The sequence below is a fragment of the Monodon monoceros genome, unplaced genomic scaffold (assembly GCF_005190385.1).
Source record: "Monodon monoceros isolate NGI ecotype Baffin Bay Population unplaced genomic scaffold, NGI_Narwhal_1 Super_Scaffold_18, whole genome shotgun sequence".
Classification (NCBI taxonomy): Eukaryota; Metazoa; Chordata; class Mammalia; order Artiodactyla; family Monodontidae; genus Monodon; species Monodon monoceros.
The window spans coordinates 122,222,166-122,237,038 of record NW_021703774.1 but is presented as its reverse complement, the minus strand read 5'-3'; the positions used below and the strand labels follow the sequence as shown (position 1 = coordinate 122,237,038).

Here is a 14,873-nt window from a genome sequence, read left to right as displayed (position 1 = left end):
TCACAGCCTTTTGGGAGATGGAGAGTGAGGGTTAAATGGAAAGCAAAATACGTAAGAGCTCCAGAAAAACTTGGGTTTGATTTCCTGCTCTGCTGCTTATGAGATAATCTTAGGCAGGTAATTTACCTTTTATTAAGCCTCAATATCCGCATCTGGTAGGAAGGGATAATAATAGTGGCTTCACATGATTGTTGAGAGGGTTAAATAAGATGATCAGTATAAAAGTGTTTAACACAATGCCTGGCATTTAGTAAGCACTCAATAAATGTTAGTTGAGGTTTTAAACTTATATGCTTTTTTTCTTAAATTCTAGATTTTGTTGTTAAAATTTCTAAAGTTACTATTAAAATGAATAAAGTGGAGTGATTAACTTAACTTCAAAACGGAAAAAGTGGAATGAGTGAAAACCCAAAAATTGAAGAAAACAATCAATTTGAAAGAACATAAGAAGAAGAAATAAAATCACATAGAAAAATAAGAAAAAAATTACAAAACAATACATGTAAATGGATTCAGTTACTTAGGTAAAAGACAAAAATTTTCAAACTAGGGTTAAAAAAAGATTAGGAAAAGATATAGTAGGCAAATGCAAAGTAAAAGGAAGCTAGTTTAACTCTTGTTAATGTACTGTCTGTATTGAAAAATTAGGATTTATGGGGTTTTTTGTTTTTGTTTTTGTTTTTTGCGGTATGCGGACCTCTCACCATTGTGGCCTCTCCCGTTGCGGAGCACAGGCTCCAGATGCGCAGGCTCAGCGGCCATAGCTCACAGGCCTAGCCGCTCCGTGGCATGTGGGATCCTCCCGGACCGGGGCATGAACCCGTGTCCCCTGCATCAGCAGGCGGACTCTCAACCACTGCACCACCAGGGAAGCCTAGGATTTATGGGGTTTAATCATGAAACCAACTTTACTTTTGTCATCACCTATTTTTTGTTTTTAAACATGCTCAGTGGTTTGAAGTGGATTAATCCTTTCCCTTCTACTTAGTGAAATTCTAGTCCCTTTAATTTTTATATTTACTCTTAGAAAATAAATTAAAAATTATATTAAGTTGCAAAGCAGATTCCCTTCCAAACATTAATGAGCACTTTCATATTCATTTAAATATTTAGTTGTAATTGAATAGTTTTTGTGAAAACGGTATTGGAGTTGGAGAAGTAAGGGTATATAAAAATTTTTATTTGATTTTATCATAAATTGGTTCTATAGGCTTGACTGATATTCAGACCAGTGTTTCTCTTGTGGGACCCTGTCATGGTTTCTGTGGAAACTTACTTGCTTTGCCCATTGAACTACAACTTTCTTAGTGGGCAGTGGTTCTTCAGATGATGCCCTTTCATCATGTGCCCCTGACAATACGTTCTACATTTCCTTTCTATTAGGGTCATCTTATCCTAGCAATAAGCTCTCTTGACTAGGGACCCTTAAAAATGATCCCATACTAACATTCTAACCACAAATTTCATGTCTTATCCTTGGGATTCAAGTATTGATACCTCTGTAAGAGACAAGTTACTAAAGCTTCTGCAAACTCCTTTATCAGACATTAAGTTCCTCTCAGGCATCTCTGAAACAGAAGCATAGTGACATGCTAGCTTGTCTTCAATAGTTTTGGCTGATCAGGAGACAGTGAGCCCACATAGATTTAGAGTTTATTATTTACAGCACAGCAGGCAGCGTACGTTCCACATTCACATCAGTTTCCCTTTTCCTCCAAGTCCCAGAAAGTGATCTGGAAGTAGATCTAGGTGGATTCTGCACCCACAGTGGATCTGTGTCAAAGCTGAGGAGTACTGATCTTATAAAATCTTATAAGAGGCTGATGGTAAATCTACCCATCCCCTTTGCTAGAGGTTATTTTTATTACCCTGGACTATAAATAAATCTCGCTGGGGAGAAGAGGGAGACATCTATATTACCTTGTAATATCTCCATGAGAGGAGATTTCTATATCTTTATTATACATTAATGTAAAAAAATATGCTCCAGAGTGAGTCATTGTTTCTATCCTGCCAAGGCCCCTTGCAAACATTCGTAAAAAAATAGTCATGGAACAAATGGACTGTTAATGCCTAGACACCTAGGAACGTGAAAGATACATGGAGAATTGTTTCTAACGTTGTTTTTCTGCCTGTGGTGATAGTGGGAGGGTTGACTCCTAGCAGTACAATGAATAACTTCAAAATTGTCCTTGTTAAATCCTACCTATTGGTTACTTTTGATATATTTGATCCTTATTGTAAGCAAATAGTTTTTAAATATGTGAACCAGTTGTCAGATCCATCATTTGAAAATCTAGACTTGATGTACCCTTTACTTTGGAATTTCATGTGTATTGTATGTTGATGCCACACCAAAAAGCTTTCATATAAACTACCTGCTACTTAAATGTCAGACAAGGTGGAATTTACAACAAGGGCTTACTAGGGAAAAATAACCAGTGTGCCTTGATAAAAATTTCTCTTCCTTATGAAAATATTAAATTCTAAACTTGCATGCACCTAATATCTAGTTTTAAATATACATGAAAACAATTGGCACAGCTAGGAGAGAACTGACAAATATACCATTCTACTGGGAAATACTAACACTTTTTAACTCATTTTGTGAGGCTAGTAAGGCCTTGATACCAAAACAAAATGGGGTGAAAAAAAAGGGAAAAAAAATTATAGACCTATTTCACACAGAAACACACAAAACATAAATATTAGTGAATATAATTCATTAAAAGCTAATGCATTATTATGAGATTAGATTTATTCTAGGAATAAGCATTTGTTCAGATTTAGAAAAATCAATGTATTTCATGCTAATAATTTAAAGGGCAAGAATGATACAATCATCTCAAGAATATAATGGAAAATTGTAACACTAATTCAATATTAAAAAAAAAAAACCTCTTAGAAAGCAAATTATAGAAGAGAACTTCCTAGGCTGATAAAGATATACACAAAAATTCACATGAAACATCACTCCTAAGAGTATATCCTCAAAAATCAGAAAGAAGACTTGGATTCCTGATATCACCTTTTTAATTCAACATTTGTCTAGTTACCAGCCTTTTCAATAAGTCAATTAAAAGAATAACATCTGGGAATTACCTGGTGGTCCAGTGGTTAGGACTCAGCACTTTCACTGCTGAGAGCCCAGGTTCAATCCCTGGTCAGGGAACTAAAAATCCCACCATAAGCCTTGTGGTGCGACTAAAAAAAAAAGAAATTTGGAATACATAGAAAAAACAAAATTATTTTCAGCCAATGTAATTGTCTACTTGAAAAACCAAAAATAACCTACAAAGTATTAAAATTAATGAGAGTTTTTCAAGGCTGTAATATATAATATTGATATTGAAGTCAATTTTATTTTTATATCCCATCAAAACTAATCTTACGTAATTTAAGAAGATATCACTTGCAAAAGCAACACGATGTTTTTTGAATATAATAAAAAGTTGGATTACTGTGGAGAAAACCAGAACACCTTATTGAAATACATTATTAAATAGGACCTAAATATATAAAAATATATACCATGTTCATGGGTTGAAGACTCAGTTTTGTAAAGAAATTTCAATATGGTGTTCCAAAATGACAAGTATCCTGACTAGGAGAGCTAACTACAACACTCAGTTCCTTATGGCCTATAAAGATGAGTCCTCTAAACGTCTCTGGTAATTATAATAAAACACTAATAGTAAATTCAGTTATTAAAAAATTAGAAAATGTATTTTGTACTGATAATCATAACAAAAGGACAATGAGTTAGGAATTGTAAGCTATGCAAAATTAGAACACATCATTTTGGGAAAGATACCAAATTTCAAAAAATTAAAACCAAATGACAGAAACATTAAAAATTGATGTTGTGACATGTAAATCTTCACATCAGAATGGGCTCAATCTAATGACCATGGCATTTTTGAATTATTTATACATAAGCTACCAGGTCTTATGTCCCAACCAGATTCTGCAACCTGGATTTTTATGAAGGAATGAAAATAATTCAGAAATCTTAGGAAACTTTCAATATAAATAAAGCAATAACTCTGAAAAGTATGAGAATAATAAAGAAATAATTTTTATCTGTGCCGTTGATGTTTTAGATCAAGTTAGGCATATCTTGCAAAGCTGAGTTTAGAATCTTTGAGTCTGTGCATGTTTGTTGTTTAAAGGAAAGTATTTGGAGACCCAGCTATAATAGCAGCAGTTTAAATTGCTTTATAAAGGAATTTATTGAGTGTGGTTACTATTTAAATTATTGAGACAAATTGGTTTTCAAAATTTGTCTAATGGAGATGTGAATCCAATACATCAAGCAGTAAGCAAAGTACAAATAACAGTGAATATGTCTCTCCACATGTATAATTAGTTCTCACAACTAAAGAATTGATCAGTACAGTAGTGTTGCAGAGGTGCCCTGCCTAGATCCCCTCTACAGGACCAAAATTCTCCTTCCCCCAGCTGTTGTGAGTACTGTCTGATGATGGTTCACAGGTACTCCCTCTCTAAGAATTATCCTTTGCAGAAGGGAGTTGTCTTGCCCAAGGTTATGCCCCTCCCTGGGGACAGCCTGCATCCATTGGTTGACGTGGGGAAACAAAATCTCAGATTTCACTGTGGGACAGCACTGAAGGGCCATCCTGGCTCCACAGCTCCTTGTAGGATGTGCTGAGTCCTCTGCTGCGACAGCAGAGAGACCCAGTTACAGGTGTTGTTCCAGGCAAACACTCCTCAGTTGCTCTTCTGTGTGCAAATCTCTGTTCAGAATCTATTTGACAGAGAACCCTAAGTGGGGATGATTTCTTTTTAATCTCCATAGACAAACATCTACTAAATTGGAAACTGTATGACAGTTGTTGAGTTATTGAGATAGGCATTGGAGATAGAAAAACATATTTTCTGATGTAAGTTTTTAACTTCTATGGGTAGGCAGGGCATATGTGTTAAACACTGCTAAGCAATATACATACTGTCCGGGTCAAATGTGTGAAGCAGAGAGCACATATTATAGGAATTTAGGGCAGGGAGAGACCTGTCTTCTTTGGCTGAGCTGTAAAAGAAAAGGTTGAAATAAATGGAAAGGAGATGGGATTATGCCTGGTGTAGGGCAAGGCACTTGGTTCATGGCTCTTTTGTAACCAGTAGCAGGTGGCACCATGATTTATCTATTCATATATCTCTTTTTTCAACTAGAGTGTGAACTCCTCATTGATAGGTCCATATTTTATTCATCTTTGAATCCACAGAAAATAGAATGTTTATTAATTCAACAAGTATTCATGCAGCATTGATCAGTCTGATAGTGTGCCAGGAGCTGTACATTAGTGTATAAACGAAGTATTGTCTCTGCCTTCAAGGAGCATACAGCCCAGACAGGAAGATCATTAATAGAGACTTCAATAGACAACTTATATTTTGACAGGTAATATTCATTAAATAATTCTTTATTGCCAAGTGCCATTTATGTGCCAGGCACAGTTCTATGATGGAATAATCAACAGAGTGCCATGGGAGCACACAGCAGGGACCCTCAACCCACGTGGAGAACATATTTTTTAAGGAAGGCTTCCTGGGTGAGGTGATGTTCAAGTGTGACCTTGGGTAAGGGGACACTCTTTTCTCTGTGGGTTGTGCTCTGAGGAGGACTCAGCTGAGAGCTGTCAGCTGTCTGTGCTCCTAGGGGCTGGCAAAATGAGAGCCTCCATCCTGCAGGCAGCGCTAGGCTACACACAGCTGTAGCCACCTTGGTGATCTGGGTAGAGCAGCGGCTCTCAATATTGAGGGTGCATTGGAATCACCTGGAGGACTTTTTCACCTAGATTGCTGGGCCCCATCCCCAGATTATCTGATTTAATAGGTCTTGAGAGAGGCCTAACATTTGCATATCTAACATGTTCCCAGGTGATGCTTGCAGCTGCTGCTACAGGATCCACACTTTGAGAAACACTGATGCAGAGAAGTCTGTATTTGAAATGCTACTCCAGGGCATTCATTCAGAGTAGATGAAGTTAGATAATATTTACTGAATGAATAGCACCAAGTTCAAGTATCCTACTTACAACTGAGGGAGAAAGTACACGATTACAATGCACTGCAGTAAGCTCTAAGAAGTTAGTTGCAAAGTATTAGCAGGGTTGCAGAAGAAAAGGGCCAATTTTTCCTTCATTCGTCATGAGAATCTTGACAGACAAGTGAGCTGATCTCACCTTCTGGCTGAGTGAACTAATTGGGAGTAAACTTTTATCTTTGGATCTTAGCTTCCTCAAGAGTAAAATGGGGATGTTAATAATGACATCAGAGGGTTGTTGTTAGGATCAACTAGGATAATTCATGCAAAAGTACTTCAAATATAAGGTAATATTAAACAATCTAGCTTTTGTTCTTTGCTTGATTATCTTTTTAGAGTTCTTTATTTATGTATATATGACTTGCATTATTGTAGTAAAGTCACTGATACTTTTGTGGGCCTTCAAATATTTTCTTTTGTTTTACTGATTAGGCACAAGGAAACAGGAAGCCACTATTAACATTCTAACTTAAACAGTTTCCTTTTTCATATTAATTTTGCCTTAATTACAAAAAATTGGATAAGTTGCAGATTTTTTTTTTTTTGCAGATTTTTTAATGAAAGACAGAAATGCTATGCTAATGCTAAAAGAATGAATATGCATTGGGTTAGAACTTTTATTTGGGGATTTAAATTTCATCTTTGACTGGAACTATTCCTTTTTTAAAAATAAATTTAATCTCTTTTGCCACAGGATGGTAGTGTTGCTTCTCTTGTTAAGCCCCCAAAATAGATTTCAGATGCCAGTTAAAATCATAAAAAATTATATTTCTCCAAGGAGATCTAACAATAAAACATTAGTTTCATAAAGAAAAAAGACTCCTACACATTTATGTTATTTTTAAAGAGCAGGAAACCTCAATGCCAGTGTTTCCTGAGGAGAATTGCCATTTCTTCCTTAGGAAACAGATCTTTGCATGTCAGGAATATTCTCATTATCTCTCTTCTTAAGTGAATCTTGTTTTAGGATTTCTTTCAAATTACTGCTCCTTTTACTTGGGTTGACTAATATAATTTGTTTCCTTCTAAGTTGATGTAGATATTTATTTTGAAGAAGAGAAATTTTAAATGGCACTTATATTGATTGTAATCTACATAATCTTTCATAGCAGATTTAGGATTAGAAGCCAACTTGGAAGTTGTCTAGTGTGACCCTCTAGTTGCATGCAGTAATTTCTTCTGCATCTCCAGAACAGATGGCCATGCAGTTTCTCGAGTGCCTCTAAGGATGCCCTTCAAGGCAGCCTCTATTCGTTGGAGGACTCCTAGAAAAGGAACTTGTTTGCTTTAAGCTCAGCATAATGTGGTGTTGCTTGGAAGCTGTGAAGCTTCTGTTTGCTTGAATTCAAAACCATTTCATTTGTCTAGAGGCAACCATCTTGTTGAGAGAATGAGTCATAGGATAAAATTATGAAATGTAGTTTGCTGCATACCGTAGTCAGTCACAGTCTGTCCACAGATAAAATATTGAAGAAATATAACAAGCTACAATACATTTTGTACTCTGAGAGATCTGGGTTTAACATGTCAGAAATTATTTATTTTCCTCATGACCATCATGGATTTACTGAAATATTCAATTAGGATTTTTGGTTGCCCTGTTCCCAGAAGTACAGTTTCCATTAACATTAAAATTTACAATCAGCAGGTTTAGTGGAGGAAATAAATTCCTTTGTCACTTTGCCAAATGAGGTGGTGGTATGTGAGAAGGCACACATGTCTCAGCAGGACCTTGGCTATTTTCTCAGGGGACACTTTTCTCCTCACCCAGTAATCCAGTGACTCTGTAACCTATTGAAGGTAAGATGGTAAGAGAGAGGTTTGTGGAAAGATTTAGACTGAGCTTACAGGAATCTGAATGGCAGGGGTGTCACCAGGTGTCCTAAATGCATTCCTCAGGTTTGTAGATTTAGGAATGTCCTTTTATCAGTTCAGCAAGGGGCTGATTACGCTCTTTGAAACCCGCTACACTAACTGATCGCAGAAAAGAGTGAGATATAAACACGAGGTGCTTCATTATTACATTTCCCATGAGAAGTGCACCTGGCAGAATAGTCTACAGTGGTCGTAGCCCATGCTCTACTATTTCAGTAGGTTTTATAATATCAGCTCCCCGAGGGTCACTGTGCCAGGTATAGATGAATCAGAACCTCATGGGATATGCTACTTTGGCAGATGGCTAGTCACTTCTACTTTTTTTTTTTTTTTTTTTTTTTGGCGGTACGCGGGCCTCTCACCGCTGTGGCCTCTCCCGTTGCGGAGCACAGGCTCCGGACACGCAGTCTCAGCGGCCATGGCTCACGGGCCTAGCTGCTCTGCCGCATGTGGGATCTTCCCGGACGGGGGCACGAACCCGTGTCCCCTGCATCGGCAGGCGGACTCTCAACCACTGCGCCACCAGGGAAGCCCCCAGAGAATTATGTTTTTAACCTTGACCTCAAATTCTTACTTGAGTCCTGAAGCCACCTATTTATGACTGCTACGTATACTTTTATGATTGTAAATTTTGTGGTGTTTAAATCTAGAAATCAAATATGAATCATATATTTTTCAAATGCATGCCATTTGTAATTATTTTCCTGTTACTACATAGCATTTTGATCAACAAAGGGAGGAAGAACATTTTAATTTCTTCATATTTTGATTAGATATGGCAGACACTGTGATTAAATAAGATGTAAAGGGTGAAACAATGAAATAGTAATGTGAGAATCCAGAGTTAAATAACAATTAATTGAGCCTTCAAATTAGAAGCCAAGTAAAGATTCACATAAGGTACATCTTCTATAAAGAATCAGTGTTGACCTTTTTTCACTTGATGAAGGGCATCTACCTTATATATGTTTGTTCACTCAAAAAATTATGAAATGCTTACTAAATGCCAAGGATTGTGTTAGGCATGAAGGGGACAAAGATAAATAAGACATAGTTTCTATATCAAGATGCTTGCAACCTAGTAGGAGAGGCTAACAACTAAACAGGCAGTTCTAAGTAGGATATAAAGAAGTACAAGGTGCTACTGATACATATGAAAGTGTTCCTAACCCAGCTCTCTGTTATGTTTCTCAATAATGGAGGGAAAGCATATTTTAGTCAATATGTTTTTATACTTTTCCATAGTCTTCCTTTTATTCTAAATGATTAAAGATAAAATAAATACTTGTCCATAGAGATGAGATGCACTTATTATGTATGTTAGCATATTAGTGTAATCAAGGTTTTAATTTTGGAAGTTATGGTCCCCAAAGGGAGACAATTTATTTTTTACCATTGGGATGGTAATGATGTAGCAATAACCTCCCCAATTTTTAATGTCTCCCCCAAACCACCCCACATAAAACATACAATCTGCATAAAAGCAATATTCTTGGAATGTGGTTACAGCTTCAGGCAAGTCCCTCAGAACCTATTCTCTGCTCACCACACACACATGAACTCATCCAACCAGAGTACGGCTCCAAAGCTCCTCATATTCAGAAATCTAGAATCTGCTACTATAGGGAAGTCTATTTATGATATAAAGCAGGAGTCACTGCAGCAAAAGTATAATATATGCTATTTCTGTATGATATATAAAGTTATTGTCCAAGATGTTAGAGTCACAATTGTAACATTCCTTACTTAAACTACAGCATTTTAATGTCCTTAACATGAACTAACAGAACATACTCTATTGCACTTTCCAGAACTTCAGAGAACAAAACCACTGGGGCAGTATGGATCCTTCTTTAGCAAACTGCAGAGAATCTGTGCTCAAAATCCTTATCTTAGGGATTGTCTTGAACTAGTCAGATCCTATCAATCACTTGACTAGCATAAAGGTATTCAATAGAATTTCATATACCCATTAACCCACTCAAACGGCACGTGTTGAGCTCCTGTTATGTGTTGGGTACTGTTGTAGATTTGGGGGTTCCATTAAAAAGTAGCATGTTAAAAAAAATAACATGTCATCCCTATCTCCAGGGAGTTCACACTATGTCATGGGAGGTAGACTTAGTAATGATCTATCATGTGAGAAGTATTAAATTATTTCTTGAACATGGTGCCACAAAAACACTAGACAAGAAGGATGAATATTGTCTTTTATGGGTAGAGAAAGGCTCTAGAGAGAGGCGGTCACACTTGTACTGATTCTTGAAGAATGAATAGGCGTTTTCTAGGTGGTGAGAGTGAAGACATTTTGAGTGGAGAAAATATTATGAGATATATTACATATGACTCATTAATCTATTCATTTTAATTTCTATGTTTTAGAAAGTTAGGTGACCAGAAATCTCAATGCTTACAGTGTCCTGTCTTAGCTTCCTGCAAAAAAGTCTTCACTGGATTGGCTCAAAATTATGGTCACAGATTTTCCTAAGAAATGGCTTTATGAAGAATATGGCTGCCTTATTTGTAAAATGTTTTTGATGGGTATCATATGTTCATGTTGATTTTTCAATCTGAGTATTATTCAACAAACATTTTCTTCATACTCTCCATAAGTAATTATCTTTTCTTGGTCTTAAACTCTTCTAACCTTTTACCATCTTCCTTAATTGAGATATATGCACTTTCTCTTTTATCTCACTTCTTTGCAATGTACAAAGAAGCAAAGGAAACTGAGTAACAGGTACCAAGGCCAAATCATACTTCAGCTAAATGCTTGGGAACACTGGACTCTTCCGCAGCCACTGAGCATACATTCTGAGCTGTTTCTATACATTTGCATCCTCAACTTGAGACTGAAAATCCTGGGTGGAATATCCAATTACCTGAACCTGGGTCATTTGTCTCAAGAAACCCTGGCTGCTCTTTACCTTTTCTAGTGGATACATGGCCCTTTGCCCTTCACATAAAATAGGATTTTCCCCAACATTAAAAAAGTGCCTTAGATGTTGAGCAGTAAAATACAACAGTCCACATCATGATCACTCTGTGGACCTTGGTACCATTATCTACTCCCTTCTTGAAATCTTTCCTTTACCTGACTTCTAGAATCTGTTACTTCCAGATACTTCTAGATACTCCCCTGCTTTTCTAATCTTGATGTCTATTACCAATAGGTTAGGTACAAAATAATTAACATGAAATTTAATGCCCTTCATAATAATGCTCTTTGGATTTGGGGCATTACACTCCCCTTTCTGTTCCAGCTCCCCATTCTGCCCTCTGATATCCTTGGTTCTTGTACTTGTAATTCCCTCAGTAAGTATATCCTTCACTTGAAAACATCCTGAAAAGCCTTTCTTCCTTTTTGCCTTTGGATTCGTCCTTCAAGGTTCAGATTAATTGTGTGAAACCCTCCAGGATTATCTCTGAGCAAAATTAATCTCTTCCTTCTCTGCCTTCCCTTAGTACTTTACCTAGTTAGTTTATGACTCTCTCTTCCAAATAGATTCTTCAAAGGGACACCATGTCATATTTTAATTCAGCAAAATGCTAGCTGAATGACTTTTGAATCATCTTAAATCCTTTTTGGACATATCTGGATATAAATTGTATGGTAATAAAAATAACGTTGTAGTAACTGTTTTTCCCTATCATCCAGGTGTTCAGTTATCAAAGGACCATTGTTTTCATTTACCATGCATAATTAAAACACTCTTGAAGTACCTTTCACCCAAAGATCTAGACACACTTCAACAAAAAAAGCTGGAGCCTTCCGTTGTGCTGAGGAGAGCACTGTGGTGAAATAGAAGAGCATCTTTGTATTGTGCTCCTGTTATTTTCTAGGACAGAATAATACCTATGCTGCCAATAGCCTAATGTGTTTTCTGGCATAAAGTTTCGTAGTGCCTTTTCAAAACCATCAAAGCAAAATCCTAGATGGGCAGCACTCTAGTAGCTGCTATAAAAGCCCTCACATTGACACTCATACATAACTTTCAGTATTGTGCTGACATGTGCTGGCCATGGTTTGCTTCTTTCTAGACTGTGTTGTAAGCTGTAGATGAACAGACGTTCTTTTCACCATTCTGAGATACTCCACCTCCTACGCTATTCCTGCATCTGAAGTAGAAGGCAAGACTAGACCAACCATAGCACAAACATTCATGCTAAGTAGGTGAATGCCATTTCATACTTAACCAGGTCCTCTATCAAATATTTCCTAAACCCAGGGGAGATATTTTCTGATGATTGTTAATCATTCCAAACAATAAATTGCTAAGTGGTTTTGAATGATATAATGTACCACATTCAGTATATAATGTTCACTGATGAATGGAAAATATCTATGAACAGGGAGATTAATGCACCACCCACAAAGAAAACTGTATGGTAACAACCAGTAAGCCAGTGGCAATAAACTTTAAGAATTCAATTGTTCTAAATCTTAGGCATTAACATCAGGCTCTAAGGTAATGGTACACTTATATTTAAACCTGTGGATGACGTACATTCCTGAAAAGTCACTTATAAAACACATTTCTGTGATTCATATGTTTGTCCTGAGTTCTGGTTTTAGAAATACAGACCTGTATAGCATGTAAGCTCTGCAGGAAGAAAGGGAGAGAGATGGTAAGAAAAAAAAAAAAAGAGAGAGAGATCTAGCAAAACAAACAAACAAAAAAGTTAAGGATGACAGACTCCAACCAGCAAACCTGGAGGCAGACATGAACTCTATTAGCTTGCTTTGGCAGTGGTAAAAGAGCCCAAGATGAAAGAATGGCTGTCCAGCCATGACAGCTGGCAGAGTTTGCGTTCTAGCTCTGGCATTAGAATTCCTTGCTGCTTAATTCTGCAAGTTATTTTTAGAGAAAATATTCCATTTAATGGTATACCCTTATGAAGAGATTTATGCAATAGCTCTAAGCACTTTTGTTTCATAGATAGCCAATGGTTTCTAACAAGTTAATGGTAATGATCAGCAAGACATTGGTATCCTTTGAGACAAGCTTTTGAGATACTTTGTAAAACTGAAATTACTCTGTGTGTGTGTGTGTGTGTGTGTGTGTGTGTGTGTAGTTTGTCAGGAAAAAATTGTGAAAGACTAAAATGGCAAAAAAAGATTTTGAGGGTCTCCTGTCTTGTGTATCCTTCTGGATTATCTCTGCCTTTCATTTTCTTTGAGCCATTTTACAATTCTTAGCATTGCGTGATGCAAATAGTAAATGATTCTTGTCCATAGAAATGGAAATTGTGTCCCGCTGGAAATTCAGTTGATTATTGCTCTGTGGGCATTAACCAGTTTTACATCTGTTAAGCAAATTCATTTCAGCATTCTTTATGGCCTACATATGCGTGGTTCCTTCAATTCCCTTTTGTGCCATTTGTAACATTTTACTCGTTCCCTCATTTAATGAGTTAAATAAAATCTTTGGCCCATGTGCTCATTTTATATTTACATATGTTTTACTTCTTAAAAATTATCTTTAACTGTTTATACTTATGATCTTACTAAAATAGTTTAATGTGGCAGGATGATTCTCTTCCTCTGTCCCTTCATCCCTCTCCCTTTCTTCCTTCCTTCTTTAACAAGTATTAATTGGTTGCATACTTTTTTGCCAGGCGTTTTAAGAGGTACTGGGTATGCAAAATCCAACCTGAATCTGCCTGTAATTTTTACATTTTTTATTATGATCTATAATGGCTTTCACAGGGACAAATAAAACTATATGAGATAATGAGAATAACAAAGCCTATGAGTTTATATAGGTTCATATTTGAGTTTTACCTCTTTCCTACTGTGTGACTTTTGGTAAGTTTCTTAATTTTTCTGAACTTCATTTTTCTCATTTAAACATGGATTATGCTAATACCAACCAGGCAGAGTGGTTGTTGAAAAAAGTAAGATTTTATATATATAACTGCTAGGTACTTAGATGGTATCTGGTTCTTGGTAGGGACTCTGTGATTCAGTGAATGTTAAATCCCTTCTGTATGCCATGTCTTCAACCTTCTTTTTCAATCTTTTTTTCCCCTCCATTGTCTCCAACAAGTTATTATTACCATTTCTCTTTTATTGATGCTGGAATGACTAGGCTGATCTCAATAAACAAGAATCTAGAACCAAAGTCTCGATTCAGTACCTAGTTCAATGACTCATGAAAACCTAAAACAAGGAATAAGCTCACAACCAGGAAAACCTCTAAATGCTGAAAAGCACACTTATGGTTAAGGGACTATTAGTGTAAAAAAAAGTGATTACAAGAATGACCCCATTGCAGAAAGCATAATATTAGTCCACCTGGATAATTACAGATCAAAATTTGTGAAAGCCACATTTGCCCTGTCAAATTCTTAAAAATGAATGCTTCGCTTCCTGTCTATGTGGGCCCCCAGCAGCATTTTTTTTACCCAATTCATGGTAAATGTCCCTCTATTATTTTCCCCTCCAGCTCTGCTTGTCACTTCTCCTTTAGCAGCTGGACATGTTTGGATCTTTCCCTTACAATCTTTTACTGGGTAGTTTAGATTTTTAAGTTATTTACAATCCAAATGATTTTTAATGGAATACTCATGATGCAACTTCCAGTTGCCACTTTTCTATTACTGCAGTGAGTCTGAAGGATGGTGAAGATACAAATGCCTATTTCTTGTGAGTTTAATCTAAGCTCCCTGTGTCCTGATATATCTTATCATTTTGTTTGGTAATTAGACTTCTCTGATGATGCTGTAAAATGTATCTCAGTTGTGAAGGGAAAAGTCATTATTTATCATTAGAGGGTGGAGAATATGCTCATTTTTCATTTACCTGGGCAGCAAAGACAGAGTGATACAATTTCAACTTGGAGGCCTGTGCTTGATGTGATTCTAAGATGGAACAAATAACCATGAAATTAATCTGAGAATGTTCCATTATTCTCTTGCCAGGACTTGG

General features: G+C 36.5%; 1 non-coding gene across 1 annotated transcript; it reads left to right on the top strand.

Annotated features, from left to right (window-relative positions):
- The first annotated feature begins 3,099 nt into the window (after positions 1–3,099).
- On the top strand, positions 3,100–3,172 carry TRNAE-UUC. Its single transcript has one exon. It is a non-coding gene; the product is annotated as a tRNA-Glu (tRNA).
- Positions 3,173–14,873: the final 11,701 nt, after the last annotated feature.